The sequence below is a fragment of the Chlorocebus sabaeus genome, chromosome 2 (assembly GCF_047675955.1).
Source record: "Chlorocebus sabaeus isolate Y175 chromosome 2, mChlSab1.0.hap1, whole genome shotgun sequence".
Lineage (NCBI taxonomy): Eukaryota > Metazoa > Chordata > Mammalia > Primates > Cercopithecidae > Chlorocebus > Chlorocebus sabaeus.
The window spans coordinates 27,474,789-27,489,718 of NC_132905.1; the positions used below are offsets into that span (position 1 = coordinate 27,474,789).

General features: G+C 38.4%; 1 pseudogene; it reads left to right on the forward strand.

The window, feature by feature from the left end:
* Positions 1-347: 347 nt before the first annotated feature.
* On the forward strand, positions 348-2,529 carry LOC103214239 (small ribosomal subunit protein uS17-like; annotated as a pseudogene).
* The last annotated feature ends 12,401 nt before the right edge of the window (positions 2,530-14,930 follow it).

A 14,930-nucleotide genomic window follows, 5' to 3' on the forward strand; every position in this document is an offset into this window, starting at 1 on the left:
TATTAAAGGAAAAAAATGCGGCTCCCATCCTCACATACTTTGTCTTCTTGCTATGCAGGAAGTAGGTGGAAAGCTGTAATTCGATTATGCTGCCAGGACATAGAGCAAGGCAAATTCACTGTAGCTTTTTATAATTTATCACACACACACAAACATTGAGGCCCCTGTTGGCATGCAGACAGGAAAGAGTAAACCAGGTAAACAGGAGAAGCCATTTGTCATGGAGTCTGATTCCATTAGTCAAGTGGTTTTCAATCAGAGATGATTTTGTCCTACTGGAGATTTTAGGCAATGTTTGGAGATGTAAGTGGGGGGATTGCTACTGGCACCTTGTAGGCAAAGGAAAGATGTTGCAAAACATCCTGCAACGCACAGGACAGACCCTCACAACCAAGAATTATCTGGCTCCAAGTGTCAATCGTGGCAAGGTAAGGAATGCCTGTGTTCTGAGAACTGAACCACTGTGATTATCGGGGGGCAGGGATGTCTCCAGGAGTCTTGGTGTGAGAGTCATTCTCACCTGCTTAGGCAAGTCCCCAAAACTCCAGTTTCAATTTCCTCATCTGCAAAATGAGTATAATAGAATCTTCCCACCTCCATAATTGGTCGTGATGTGCAAATCAATCCAAAGATGAAAAGATTTAAGAAGTAGACCAGGTGGACAATTTAAAACGGGTACCTTTCTGTTATTATTACTGGCCTTTTCATAAAATAAAAAATTGCCAGCAAACTTCAAAGATTCTGTTAATTAAAAAAGACTTATCAAAACCAACATTGGTATAATTATGGCACCAGCACCCAATTTTCATCACTAGGAATATGGCTCATTTCGGGGGCTTGCATTATAACATCACAGGTTCAAAAGGGAATGAAAATTAAATGAGTTTCTTAATAGTGCCAACATTCCAAACATTTGATGTAAAAATAAACAAAGAGTATATTATGGCTGCACATTATTCATTCTGTTTATAGATACTTCTCCTTTCAATACTGTCCCAGGCACAGGGAGCCAATAATACAAGCCATGCCAAAAATCACAAATTGTGTCTTGCTTGGTACTTGACAAGTTTTCCAAAGTTATCAAGGTTCATTTAATAACCAACTTGCCAGTAGCTGTTAAGGAGCATGAGGAGATGAGTCAATGGTTTATTTTCTCTTGTGAGTTAGCACCTCGATCGTGGTCCTTAGCTTAGAGAACCATTTCTCTTGTAGCTTTATTCCTTAGGCTGGCTCGCTCGTCTTCTTTCTAACTCCAGCATGTATGTATTATGTATCTATTATGAGTCCAGCGGGTGAAGACCTTGCCTCATCCATATTGTAGCTTTGCAAAAAATGAGTGTGCAATGTAATCAAGTAAGTTAAGTTCTATTAACATTTCTCAAGGGAATTCTTCTTATGTCTCAGTCTTCCATTGCATCTGCAGAGATTCCTGGTGAACATTTACTGAAGGAAATGAATGTGATCCTCTCATGTTACAATCAGTAAGCTGAAAACTGCTACTTGATCGTGCCATCAGATCATAATGAAAATAAAATTTACCACAGCTTTGTACAATTTCTGAAAAGAGGACCCTATTAGCCTATTCACTACAACACAGCAGCATCAACACAAACCCCACCAAGCAGAGAAGTTCGAGTGATTTCCTAAATCTCATTGCTGTGGGAAGAATAGGGCCTCATGCTAGGGGTCTGTAGCCTCACCAATTGCATAGACTAGGATGGGGGTGAGGAGAAACTAAGGTAAGAGTTGATGAATATATGACTTTCAAAAGCTACATAAGCCAAGAGACAGTATACTTAGTAGAGTTTAGCTATTCTTTGAGACCCTTTCAAAAATTCTGATTAAAATATAAACAACGAGAGCTTTGATGAACAGAGCCAAGCTTTCCTTCAGTGTTTACCAAGCACTAGGTCCTGCAGTCTGGTGAATTCTGGAATTAAGGAGATGAATAAAACTCAACCCCTTTACTCAAAGAACTCATGGACTGTTTGATGATTCAAGGGTGTCTACAAAACAATGATCTAAGGTAAGTTTTTTATTCAGGAAGCCGAAAAGATAGCAGACATTAAGACAGAGTGAGGCTATCCAAAACAGACAACCATCTTTCAAAACAAAAAAATTCCTGCTGAGAGACACTGGCAAGGAGAAGCTCCCGCGGTAATACAAGAACATTGGTCTGGGCTTCAAGACATCAAAAAAGGACACTGAGGGCACCTAGACTGACAAGAAATTTCCCTTCACTGGTAGCATCTCCATTTGGGAGAGGATTCTGTCTGGCATGGTGAACAAAATGAACAGTCAGAGAACCATTGTCATCTGCCCAGACTATCTGCACTACATGTCCAAGTATAATTGTGTTGAGAAGTGCCATGAGAATATGCCTGTTCACCTATTCTCCCACTCAGGGACATCCAGATCGGTGACACTGTCACAGTGGGTGAGTGCCAGCCCCTGAGCAAGACCGTACACTTCAACATGCTCAAGGTCACCAAGGTGTCCAACACCAAGAAGTAATTTCAGAAGTTCTGAGTATGGACATCTTCTCATTCACCAAAAGGAAGTACAGCTATTTTCTCATTCACACATACACAAAGATCTAAAGTGGCATCAATGTTTACAGGAGGATACGAATGCATTGGCTGTGTCTGAAAAATATCAGGCATGGCATCCCCAACCAGGAGATATTCAATAAGAGTTTTAAAGGGAAAATGGAACAAGGTGTAGGGCATGACTGGAACATTGGCATATGTTAGTGAACTGCAATGACACAAACTAGGAAGTATGACTCATACTGGGGGTGTCCACAGATAAGCCTGGAGATATTGGCCAGGTCAGAGCTTGAAGAACCATGTGATGGTTGTGGCTGTGATGACAGCCACCCTGGCTGTGATGTTTATATTTTACAGGATGCATCCATAGTTCCCAAATTTTGGCATTTCATTCACCAAGAAATTATCCCCAAATGAGTGGGGTGCTCACATAGGGTGTTAATTTTTTTCTATCATCGTAACATGGCATTAAGGAACAAATCTCTGTAGCAGAGATTCCCAGTGAAAAATATTTTATATCTCAAGCATCCCTTCCTGGACCAACTTAAAACTACACTTTTCTCTCCTCGAATTTACCTCAGGTCACAAGACTTGCTGCAGCCAGTAGTCTGATAAATTGTTGTTCTCTCAGCTTAGAAGATCTTCTCCTTCTTTGGATATCTTCATTTTCATGTACACACACTATGTGTGAAGCTCTGCCTCATCTTTGCCATTTCACACTCAGTGGCTCAACTTCCAACGTGTCAGCACTTGCCTCTCTTTGTCTGTGGCCTTTCTCTGGCCAAGGAAGCCAGTTCTGACCTTGCACAGGCAAGCAGAAAATGCCAGAGAATTAACACCCTCCTCCCCCAGGAGCAACCTCAACCTATGGGTGTCAGGAATAATGCATAAAAACCACAGCTTTTTCATTGTTTGAAGAGAATTCTTCTAAAGTGCTTGCTCAACAACCCTTCCCAGGGCTTCCCATAGGGACTTAAGTTACCCACTGTAGTAACTTTCTTCATATTTGAGCCTGAGACTTATTGAGTGTTCTTCCTTCGTCTCACTTCTCTAACTCTCTATTGGTGTTTGACTCCTTATTTCAGAGTCTGCTTCTGGGGAAACCCAAACTAACACACACACACACACACACACACACACACACACACACACACAACCAGAGACAGCTTAATTACAACTTCTGAAAGGAAGGTTCCTCTGATGAATCATGCAAAAGATGATCTCTCCACCATCTTAATTCCCAAAGCACAGGATCTGTACCTTTCTACTAGACATTTCACGCTTTTGTGTCTATGCCAACTTCTCTTAAGGGCAACAAACTCCTAAAGGGCATTATCCACACTATTTCTAAAGTGTGTTTTCTGTAACATCTGTCTCCATGTTGGCAAAGAAAAATTCGGTAAGTCTTGACTTTGAAATTTGAAATATAAACCCTACCCATGTTGCCGTTGAAACTCAGTTGGCAAAGAATGACCATTCCAAACAAAAACAAATCTAATATTTTTAAGAGAGTTCTTTCTAAAGGCAATGTATCTTGATTTCTGCAAGGTATTTGACATTATGCACAATTTAATTATGGAGGATTTAGGGAAATCTGGGCCAGGTGATGTCACAGGTACATAAAGTATAGTGAGTTGAACAATCACAACATACTGGGAAGAGGTTTAGTGACGACCTGAGTGAAACTTCCTGAGGATGTGTCAGGTCTCTGACATTGATCTTTGACTATTACAAGACATTTTTAGTGAGGAAAAAAATTCAGTTTCTCACTCACTATGGATTTGCTGAAGTTTGGATGATGTTATCTGGGCTTGATGAAATTTGGCTCTAAACTGAGGTCTCTTGTATTTTATATCAAGAAATAATACAAAGATTGATAAGTATATTTATTAGATTTATAAACTATAAAAGATGGAAGAGAGAACCTAAACTGTTTTCTAGTAGAATCATGAGTCAAAGTATCCTTCATAAATTGGAATAACTGGCTAAAATCAACTAGATTTAAGAGAGGCCAATGTAAGATGTGTGACTGAGATCAGGTAATTTATATTAAGGTAGAATAGCCGTAACCGACTCCATGTCTAATCATACAAATAAAGACTTGCATGGTTACTGGAGTTAATATTATTCCATGAGAACCAAAATATAGAAGTTAAAAATAAAATCTAATACAATCTTAGAAGGCATTGATAGACATGAAACTTATTTTTTTGAGAACCAGATTCTGGATATTAATAAAACGTGCATTCCTTTAGCTCTTCCCAGTTTTTCCAAACTCTGCACAAATAGTTCCGGGGATCCTCAGGGAGAGTCTCATAAGCTCTCAAGCAGGAGGCGGAATCCGCTTTTCCCATTACTCCTTCACAATCCACCAGTACTGCTCCATGTTTCCTAGAGATTCTGCCTTATATCCCAACAATGCCTGCATAGTCAGGTACCGAAGCCCTCTCCTGTTTCTTTTCTTCTCCAGATGTAGCTCTCCCAGAGCATAGCTCAGGAAATTACATCAGTGCTATGCTTCCACTGTACCCCACAGGAAGAAAGGGCTCTGTGTGCTTGGTTACAGAGACCATACAACAAAGCTACTTCATACTCTGGGTGCCTTCGTGAAATCATAGCCCCTGCACAACATCACTACTCACGTTGAAGAGAATGGACCAGAGTTCATGGGTGGCAGACTGTTGTCTAAAATGCTAACATCTGACACTGCCTGTTGTTCTTACATGAAATTTTATATAATCATCTCTTCCTTTATGATGTCCCATGTAGATAGATCCATCATGGGTGCTTCCTCAGACCTGGCCAGGAGGCCTGAATTCTAGATTAGGCATAGCTAAGACTCAAACTGGGACTGTATGCTGGAGTCAACCACAGTTGGTTTAAATCTTAGCTCCAGAAATTAGTTAATTACTCTTTTTGGGTGAAGTTGATTTATCTTTCAAAGCCTCAGCTCTTATCTGTAAAATGAAGATACCAGTACCTATTTCAGAGATGTTAAGCACAGCACTGGACACATACTGTTTTATCAAAGGATAATCACTGCTATTATTATTATAATTATTATAATTATACTTCACTAGATTATGCTGCATGTACTGATCATGGAAGAGTCTACTAACCACAAAAACTCCACATTTAAGAACATTGATCTATAGGATGATTTCTGTACCGGTCACCCGAGAGTCTTTGCTGGCAGATGTTTAGGGGATACACTTCCCAGAACAATCTTCGTTTGCTATGAGGAGAAATAGGAACAGGACGACAAAAGATCTCTAAATACCTCTACTGAATAAAATTTAGTAAATTCTGGAGTTTAGTAACATAATTAAAATTGGAAACAGTACATTTATGAAGCCCTATTGAGTAAAAAAATTTTAAATAGCTCATTTTTAAAAAGTTAGCATTTTATTAAAATTATTTTTAGATAAAAATGATTGATGTTATTATTATGAAGACGACCATCACCCTCTCTGCTCTGAGTCAGTACAGACTACCAAATTGTCTCTAGAACCATTTAAGAGGCCATGATGAGGTAGAAAGGATTTTATAGAAGTAAGTGAAGATAGCTGCAGATGGCAGATTCGGAGATGTAGAAATCACAGGGGAAAATTGCTAATACATTAGCTTGTCTAATGATAGAAGGGACAAATAAATATCCTTTAGACTTCAAAGGAATCTTGTAATCAACACAATTTGTTTGCAGTCCAGGAAATGAATCTAGGTGGGTTAAATGATATTTAGTTCTTCTTAGGAAATATCAGAGGCAGAACGAGTACCAAATCTCCTGACTCTCTGTCTAGTGATCTGCCACAACCTAAGCTTATTCCTCTGCCCCAGAGTCACCTCCCTGGCAAGAGTGTTACATCGCTGTAGCAGGGCTTCTCAGATTCTGTGTTGAGGAATGAGTTTTCTTTCCAAATCCCTCATGAGCCAATATTTTTGTTCTATACCCAGTTAATGAGATGAATCCATTGAACATGCACTTGGATGTCAATATCAAATTTCTTAACGTTTGTTCTCAATTTCTGTACTGATCTCATGCAGATGGCTAGCAATTTCTTTCTTTATTTTAATTCACTGAGGGTCTACACATTGGATATCATCCTAACCCAAGTTCAATGCATCCTAGAGTTATTTTTAAAAATTTTTAATAGGTATATTTGATTGATTGTGCTTCAGAATGGTCCTACAAATTTTTCTTCAAAAATGTTTTTAGTTCTTCTATGAGGTAGGCAGCCTCTAAGATGGCTGAGATGGTCCTTACCTACTGTCATCAAGCTCTGTACAGCTCCTCTCTCCTAGAGTGTGGGCTAGAATTATTAACTCACTTGTAATGAATAGAAGATAGCAGACCTGAAGAGATGTCAATTATGCAATTAGGTTATAAAAATACTTTGGCTTGTCTTGGGTTCAGGTTCTCTCTCTGTTTTGTTTCTCTCTCTGTGTGTGTGTCAGGATCTCTCTCTCTCTCTCTCTCTCTCTCTCTCTCTCCCCACTGTCTTTTTCTTCTCTCCCCTTTTCTCTCTATTCCTCTCTTTCTCTTCTTTCTGTTTCTACTCTCTCTCTTTCTTGTCTTTCTCTCTCTCTTTCTCTCCCTCTCTCCCTTTCTCATCTTTTCCCTCTCTCTCTTTCTCCTCTCTCTATTTATTTTCTATCTCTTCTCTCTCTCTTCCTTCCTGTCACCCTCCTTCCCTTCCTCCTTTCTTCCTTTCTTCAGATTCCAGCTCTGGCAGCAGCTAGCTGCCAAGCTGTTAGCAATCCTGTGGATGAAGCCACATGGCAAGCAAGCGATTGTTGCTTATCCAGCAACAGCCAGTGAAGACCTAAGACGTCCTACCAGCACCCATGTGAGGGAGCTTGGAAGCAGATCCTCTCCAGTCAAGTCTTGAGATGACAGCAGCCCCAGCTGACATCTTGATTGCAGCCTCATGAGATCCTGAGTCAGAGGCATTCAGCTTAAGCTATAGCCTGGATTCCTGACTCAGAGAAACTGAGATAATAAGTGTTTGTTGTCTTATGTCATTTAGTTTCAGGTAATTCATTATACAGCCATAGATAACTAATAGGTCCTGCTGTGAGCATAGCCAGAGAAGTCTTCAATCAACATCAACAATGAGCATAAATAAGTACAGTTTCTTTTTCTTAATAGTTACATAGTTGAAATGCAGTTTAGGAAATGTGAAGCCCTATCTACACCAATTGAGTATAGCAGATGCTCTTCAAGGGTAGCATACCCATTCTCCAGGGGCTGGAAACAATGAATACTGATGGCTCAGAGCTTCTTCCCTCATTGGAATTTCTCTTGGCTTAAGGAACTATCTCTTCCAAGATTACACCGTCTTCCAGGGGATAGCTGTGGACATGACTGATTAATGTAAAAACACAGGAGTCTGGCCCCCTTGTCTCAACTGTGATAGCTCAGAAGACCATCCCAGCCCCAAGCTCCCTGTGGGGTCAGCTGAGACCCCCATCATAATGGCACTGGGGTCAGCTTTTCTGTTTGCCCAATATTGCTCATCACTTCCTTACAGGTTCACCTCCTAAGAGCATCCCTTAGTAAATCTTCTACATACAACTCCTGATATATTCCGGAGAATCCAGTTTAAGACATTTGTGTTTCTGGTAAAATTCTTCTCCTAGGACATTGTGTGATAAAATCTTTCTAAGTAAATATTTTTCTCCCAATAAGCTTATTGGCTTTTATTATCTTCCCAGGATAGATCCCAGTTCAAACTTCTTTATCACCATTAGCATGACTTCTTCCTTGCATGCCTACAGCTCAAGCTTGACACTGACAGGTGAACATCACACAGTTGCGGAAATAAAGAGGGCTAGTGGCCTCAGCCACTTGTTTGTAAAAATCACTGAGACTTTTCAGTCTCCAGAGATGTTCTTATAGTTCAAGTCACATCTGGGAAATCAAGTAAAGACAGCTCACTCCATGCTTGTCTTGGCTGTGCCAGAGAAGCCCCAGACCAGATCGGGCATCCCAGCAGGACTTTTGTCACACTAAGAAAAAAATGGGCAATTGTTCTTTTCTCCTTGAACCTCCTGCTGTTTAAGTCAATAGATCTCTGCCTCCAACTTAGGCAAGCAGCTTTATTTTCTCAAGCCGATTTTGTTCCACACAATATGAAATCATCTCTCATTTTTTTGAATGAGAATGAGAATACAATGAAAGTTGGAAAGAATAAATATTTTTTGAATACTAACCTACTGAATGCTTACAATACTCCAAAGATCTCTAAAAATGATTGCTATTCAGCAAGTGAGGAAACTGAAGTATGAGTAGCTTGGATAAGGTCTCATAAACCATACGTGATCTGAGAAAAATGATTCAATACTAAGATATAATTAAAACAGTCAATGTACCTTTTCAAAGCCCTACCTGAACATTGTCTAATAGGCCCACCCAAGATTATTTAATTTTCTAAGGTAAGCTAGGGCACACTAGCCAAATCTGAACTTTAACATGTTTTGTAAACAAAATTTTATTGGAACACAGTCACATTCATTTGTTTATGTATTTTCTATGGCCACTTTTGTGCTCCAATAGTAGACTTGAGTGTTTGCAACAGAGACCATATAGCCCACCAAGTCTTAGATAATAACTATCTGGCTCTTTATGGAAAAGCTTTGATGTCCTCTGCCTGAGTTAGTATTTGCTACTGACTATGGACCAGTCTCAAAGATACCCGTACAGGATTTGCGTGGAAAAAAGAAAAAAAAAGAACTCCAAAAGTTTCAGTCTTTTTGCATGTGGAACGTTAACCAGGGTTCAATCAAAGCTAGCATTTTTATCCCAGAATCATTTTAGTGCCTATATATATGTTTAGTCTCTTAAATTCTCTTTCAACCACTTTTGCCACCTTGCTGATTCCTTTGTTAGTAAATTAAATAAATTTTTGACTCATGCACACTATTTTCTATGTATGTATGTGTTTATTTATTTGAGACAGGGTCTTGTTCTGTCATCCAGCCTGGAGTGCAGTGGCACCATCTTGGCTCACTGCAACCCAGACCTCCCAGGCTCAAGCCATCCTCCCCCTTAAGCCTTCCAAATAGCTGTGATCACAGAAGCATACCACCACACCTGGCTAATTTTTTATAAGACTTTTTTTTGCATAGCTGGGGTTCTCAGTATGTGGTCCATGTTCATCTTGGACTCCTGGGCTCAAGTGATCCTCCTGCATCAGTCTACCAGAGTGCTGGGATTACAGTTGTCAGCTACTATGCCTGGTCCTCACTATTTGTATCAGATAAGTATTCTTAAATCTGTGAAAAGTATACCTTGACATAGACCTGTGATTTGAAAAAACATATAGTATATGATTTTTAAAAACCTCTTTCTATTCTGTTGCTTCTTCATCTGTGGAAATTAAAAAGTAGACATGTTGATGAGCCTTTCACTGTAATGTTAAAATGAAAGAGCCAGAGATCATGAAGATTTTTCCCCCTTCCATTGAGTGTGAGTTCTTTGGGCAAGAACTCTTATGTAAGTCTAATAAACACATCTTACCAAATAGCTTCATTCAACGATGGCAAAAAAAAAAAAAAAAAAAAAAAAAAAAAAAAAAAAAAAAAAAAAAAAAGCACATTTCCATTCAAGCCCTAGCAAGCAGGAATTGATTTGGAAGAGAACTTGAATGGCTCAGCTCTTTTTGTTGTTGTTTTATTTTCTATACTCAGAATACTGCCAGGTTCACTGTGATGAGGAAAAAAAGCCTTTTGAAGAAAGAAGATCACTTTCGTGCAAGCAACTTGTCATTGAACAACGTTAGGAGTTTAGGAGACAGGAGGTCAGATGATTCTTCTCACAGCAAAGGCTCTTTATAATTTACCTTTGACCAGCATCAGATGAGATGTAATTGTCCTCTTTTGCAAAATTAGTATTATAACCCTTTCTTTGAAAATCTTTGAAAAACCTAAACAATATATTCACATTGCCTGTAGTTTAGTAGGTGTTCAATAAGGATCAGTACTGCATATTCTTTCCCAAACCCCCTGCTCTTAATCGGGTTATGTCATGTATGTAAGTATATACCGTCTTAGTACATTTAATCAGAATAGGAGCAAATATAAGTTTAGTAGGAGTTCTGAAATACACTTTAACAGAGAACTTGGGGGGCAAGCAGAGGTTTCTCCTATTCTGCCACGAAGATCTCTTAGACTGTAGCATTCTTGTTCTATGAATTCTAAAATAGCATGCATGCCTTAGCACAATGATGGCTTCCTGACCAATTAAAGTCTTAAGATGGATCATGAAAACACTCCCATTCTCTACTTTCATTCATAGAGTGAATTTATATGTACTCTGTTGGCAAGAATGAATCTATCAAAGTTGTCATCCTGAAGTCATCCACAGAATAAAAATGATTCCAAACTACCATAAACTCTCAGCACATGCTCACCTGTATTTTACCGAAATGCACAAGTATATAAAACCTTTTCTTATTGCTCTGGGCCTTTTCTTTTTTATTTTTTTTCATATATTGTTGGCTCTTCAATTGCTAAAAGGACTTTCTGGCATCTACTTTCTACTTGACAGGAACATAAGAGCCAGTGTAATATAGAGCTATTTCTATGTGGTTCTTTTAATCCATTTCAGCTTTTGTCTCAAATGCACTGTGCTAATATGTAATCTAACTCTACAATCCCATTTCTTTGCACCATACATCAGGAGACCAAAAGTCTCAGAGATTTCTTGCTAAGCCGTGTTCTCAAGGCCCTGTGAGAGGTGAAGCTGCCTAAATGCCTAGAATGCATATTCTCACTGCGTGGGTGTTTTTACTCTCTAAAAGCTCTTGACCTAACCTTCTATCCCTAGGGCTAGTAAAATCACATCCCAGGAAAAATCCTAGTGATTCCCATCTTGAAATGTCTTCTCAGTGAGAGTGGGGGAAGGGAGTTAAGTTTTCTTGATTACCTGCCAGCTGTTTAACACATGTTATCTCATTTTATCTCCATACATCCCTGTGAAGCAAGTCATTATTGTCTCAGATTTGTAGGACAAGAAACAAAAACTCAGAAGGTTTAAGGAACTTATCCTGAATCCTAGCTGGTAGGAGGCAGGGATACTAAATTATGTTGCTTTAGCAAATACACTTTCAACAATCTTATAGCTGCTTCCAAATCTCAGAATTGAATCCTTAAACTTCCATAATTTGAGTTGTATTTAATTGCAAACTCAGTAGGGTGAATACCCATTAAGGAATATGAATATTGCCAAGTCACTTGATGTAATATTAATAACAATATTCTAAAATTTGCAGAAACTTTAGGGATTGTCTAATTCAACCTCTTTGTGTTACATAAAAGCATCCATGACATGTTCAAGTGTATTGAAAAAATAAATTTTCTGATTCAATAAAGTTGTCAGGAACACATCTAATGACTGTTTTCAAGTCAACTGTTTCTCGCCAACTGAATTCTTCTAAAACCAGAGCAGAGTAATTTGGTCCAGATTGTGATTAGAGCCCAGCTTGTATAATAGTAGTTCTGGAAAATAGATGGTTGTGAATTCAGCCTTTCCATTCATGTATCAAACAGAGAACATGTGTGGCCTGAGATGTAATTTTTTTCAGAAATTGTCATGAAATCTCTTTGACTGGCATGTGTGGGAAGAGGCAGGTGTGTGCATCCACACAAGCTGTGGGGAATTTTATTATGTTTGTTCTGAACCTAGTCCAGAGATCCTGGCTCAGTCAGAATTTCTCATCAATAAAATTTACTTTAAATCTTAACTCAATACTTTAAATAAATATTTATTTTTATTTATTTATAAATAAAATTTGTTTTTATTTATTTATAAATAAAATTTGTTTTTATTTATAAAATACTAAAATAAAATTTGTATTTATTTATAAATACTAAAATAAAATAAATAAAAGTAATTATTACTTTAAATTTTTAAATCTCGTTAATGAAATTACGTTAATATAACCCTGCCCAAACCCTGTTTTTCATTTGCCCCATTCCCTCTGCTCTTTCTCTTACCTTCTGAATTATATCCAAACACATCCAAAAAGATTTATCCATATTTCTTTATTTTCAAATTCAGTATAAGCAACTTTTTTTTTTTTTTCCTGGATAAGCTAATTTAATAGACTTTACTCTTTTTGGTTGCCCAAGTTCCACATTAATACTCTACTCTTGGTAGTTCTCTTCCAGGAATTTGAAGACTGGATGCTGTAGGGGTCTGACCTGAGTTATCCAACTGGGAATAGAGGGAGAGTGAGTCTAAATAAAAGGTTAGTGAGGCTGATTATCAAATGTCTAAAACTGAGGGGATGCTTTGAACCAGAGTATAGAGGGGTTGGGCCTTGGGAGGTTTTCTAGGATGCCAGTAATCATTGAGGATAGAAAGGAGATTGTGAAGTCTGCTTGACTGTTTTGGACACAGAGAGAAATAAAACGTAATTTTGCAATGAAATGGCAGTGTTACACCCAGGGATAAATTATGATTACAAGATAATGACTAAGACATTTGTAACAGTGGTGGCCTTGAAGTGGAACTAGGAGATGAGGGATTTGGAGTGAGAAGGATGCTTATTTCTACTGTATAACTTTGGGAAATGATTTGTGTTTCTAATATACAAATATATTACCTTTTTCAATAACGAAAAACCAAAGTTTTATTTTTACAGAAGAACAACCACAGTTATAATAGTATGAGATGTGAGAGTGAATACAAATAGACTCCAAAAGAAACATCACTGGTTACAAATGAAAAGTGAATGACTGAAGGGTGATACTCACAGTCTTCCAAGCCTTCACAGCATCTTAAAATTTGCCTTGTTGGAGCACACCATACCCAGGGTTACCAGCATCTATGATTGAACTTTAAGCATGTATGAGGCACTCTAAGGCATTGAAATAATTAATTTAAGTTTTAGAAAACATGACACATTCTCAGTACAAAATGATATTCGGAAATATGTGATACTTCTGTAGGTCAGAGAAAAGGGAGCTCAAATCTAAGAGGGGAGTCCCATAATGTTTGTGAAACCACAGAGACAGAATTTAAATAAGCCATTGAGGGCTGGTGAAGTAAGAGCATGTGGGTGGAAGGAAGCCAGCATTTGAGGCCATGAACCCTACACCAAGATGTGTAAGAACAAGATGGTGATGTAGATTCCTATTGGGCTATTTTGGAATAGATTGATTTATAAAGTCAAAAATACTTCTTGGGGCTAAATTTGGAGTTTTGGAGAGGGAACTGAATGTCAGTGGTGGCATTTGAATAAAACCATGCATAGATCAGGTCATGGGAGAAATGTGACCACAGTTGTATCATTAGTTTGATTATGTTGTCTCCCATGTGCAAGAGAACTTGGAGAAAAAGCAAATGGAAGCTTGGAGGGAAATTCCTCTTTCTGGAGGAATAATTGGGGTTCAGTTACTTAAGGGGGCATTTGGGGAAGATGAAGGATGAGAGGTAGAGTTCCAGGCCCCTAAATCCTGTCTCAATAACAGCAGCAGTGATGATTTGACTTGTCAAATATATTGGATTTCCTCCTGATATGTCATTTATGGAAAGCATTGTGTCCCTAAAGGTGTTAATAGCTCCATCATCTAAGTATGAGCCCAGCAGTATCTGACCTAAGCTGGAAATAGGGTGATGGAAAGAGATAGGTTTGGAACACATTGAGGAAAATGTGAAAACTCAGCAGGAATTTGTGACCGACTGGACATATAGTACAGGGAGAGAAACCATAAAATATGACACTGAGGATTGTATTAAGGTCATTTGATAGCCATTTTGATCTGCATAAAATTTATGTGGTGTTAGAACATCCAGCATAAATGTCTTCCAGAAATTTGAGAACATGAAATGATGCCGGGAAAACACCTGTGGGCAAAAGACATAATTTAGAAATCTTGAGTAGGAAAGATCAGGAATACATGGGAAATGGTTTTCAGAGAGAGATGAATGAGAAGATCACAATAATGGCCATAGTTGAAATACACTGAACACATACATGCCAAACATTATACATGGATAATTTCATTTGATATTATTATCATTATCCATATTATAACTATGATATGCATATTGTTTTCTGTTTTTATTTTATAGCTGAGAGGCTGTGGCACAAGAGAGGTAAAAGAATAATGCCCATAGTAACAGAGACATCATAAGATTAAATCTGGGCAATCTAGCTCCAGAGCTTGTATTTTCTCAGAGGGGAGGTGCGATAAGCATTTTTAAATGGCATAGGATAAAGTGGCCAAAAAAGTCCAAGGATCTGGACACTACCAGTGAGATGGAGGGCACTCCGGGTGTCTGTTACGGAGTTGAGGCTTTCATGGCAGTGTAGTGTACTATAATAAGAAATTGGACACAAACTAAGTGTCTGTTAGCTAGAAGACTGACAAAAT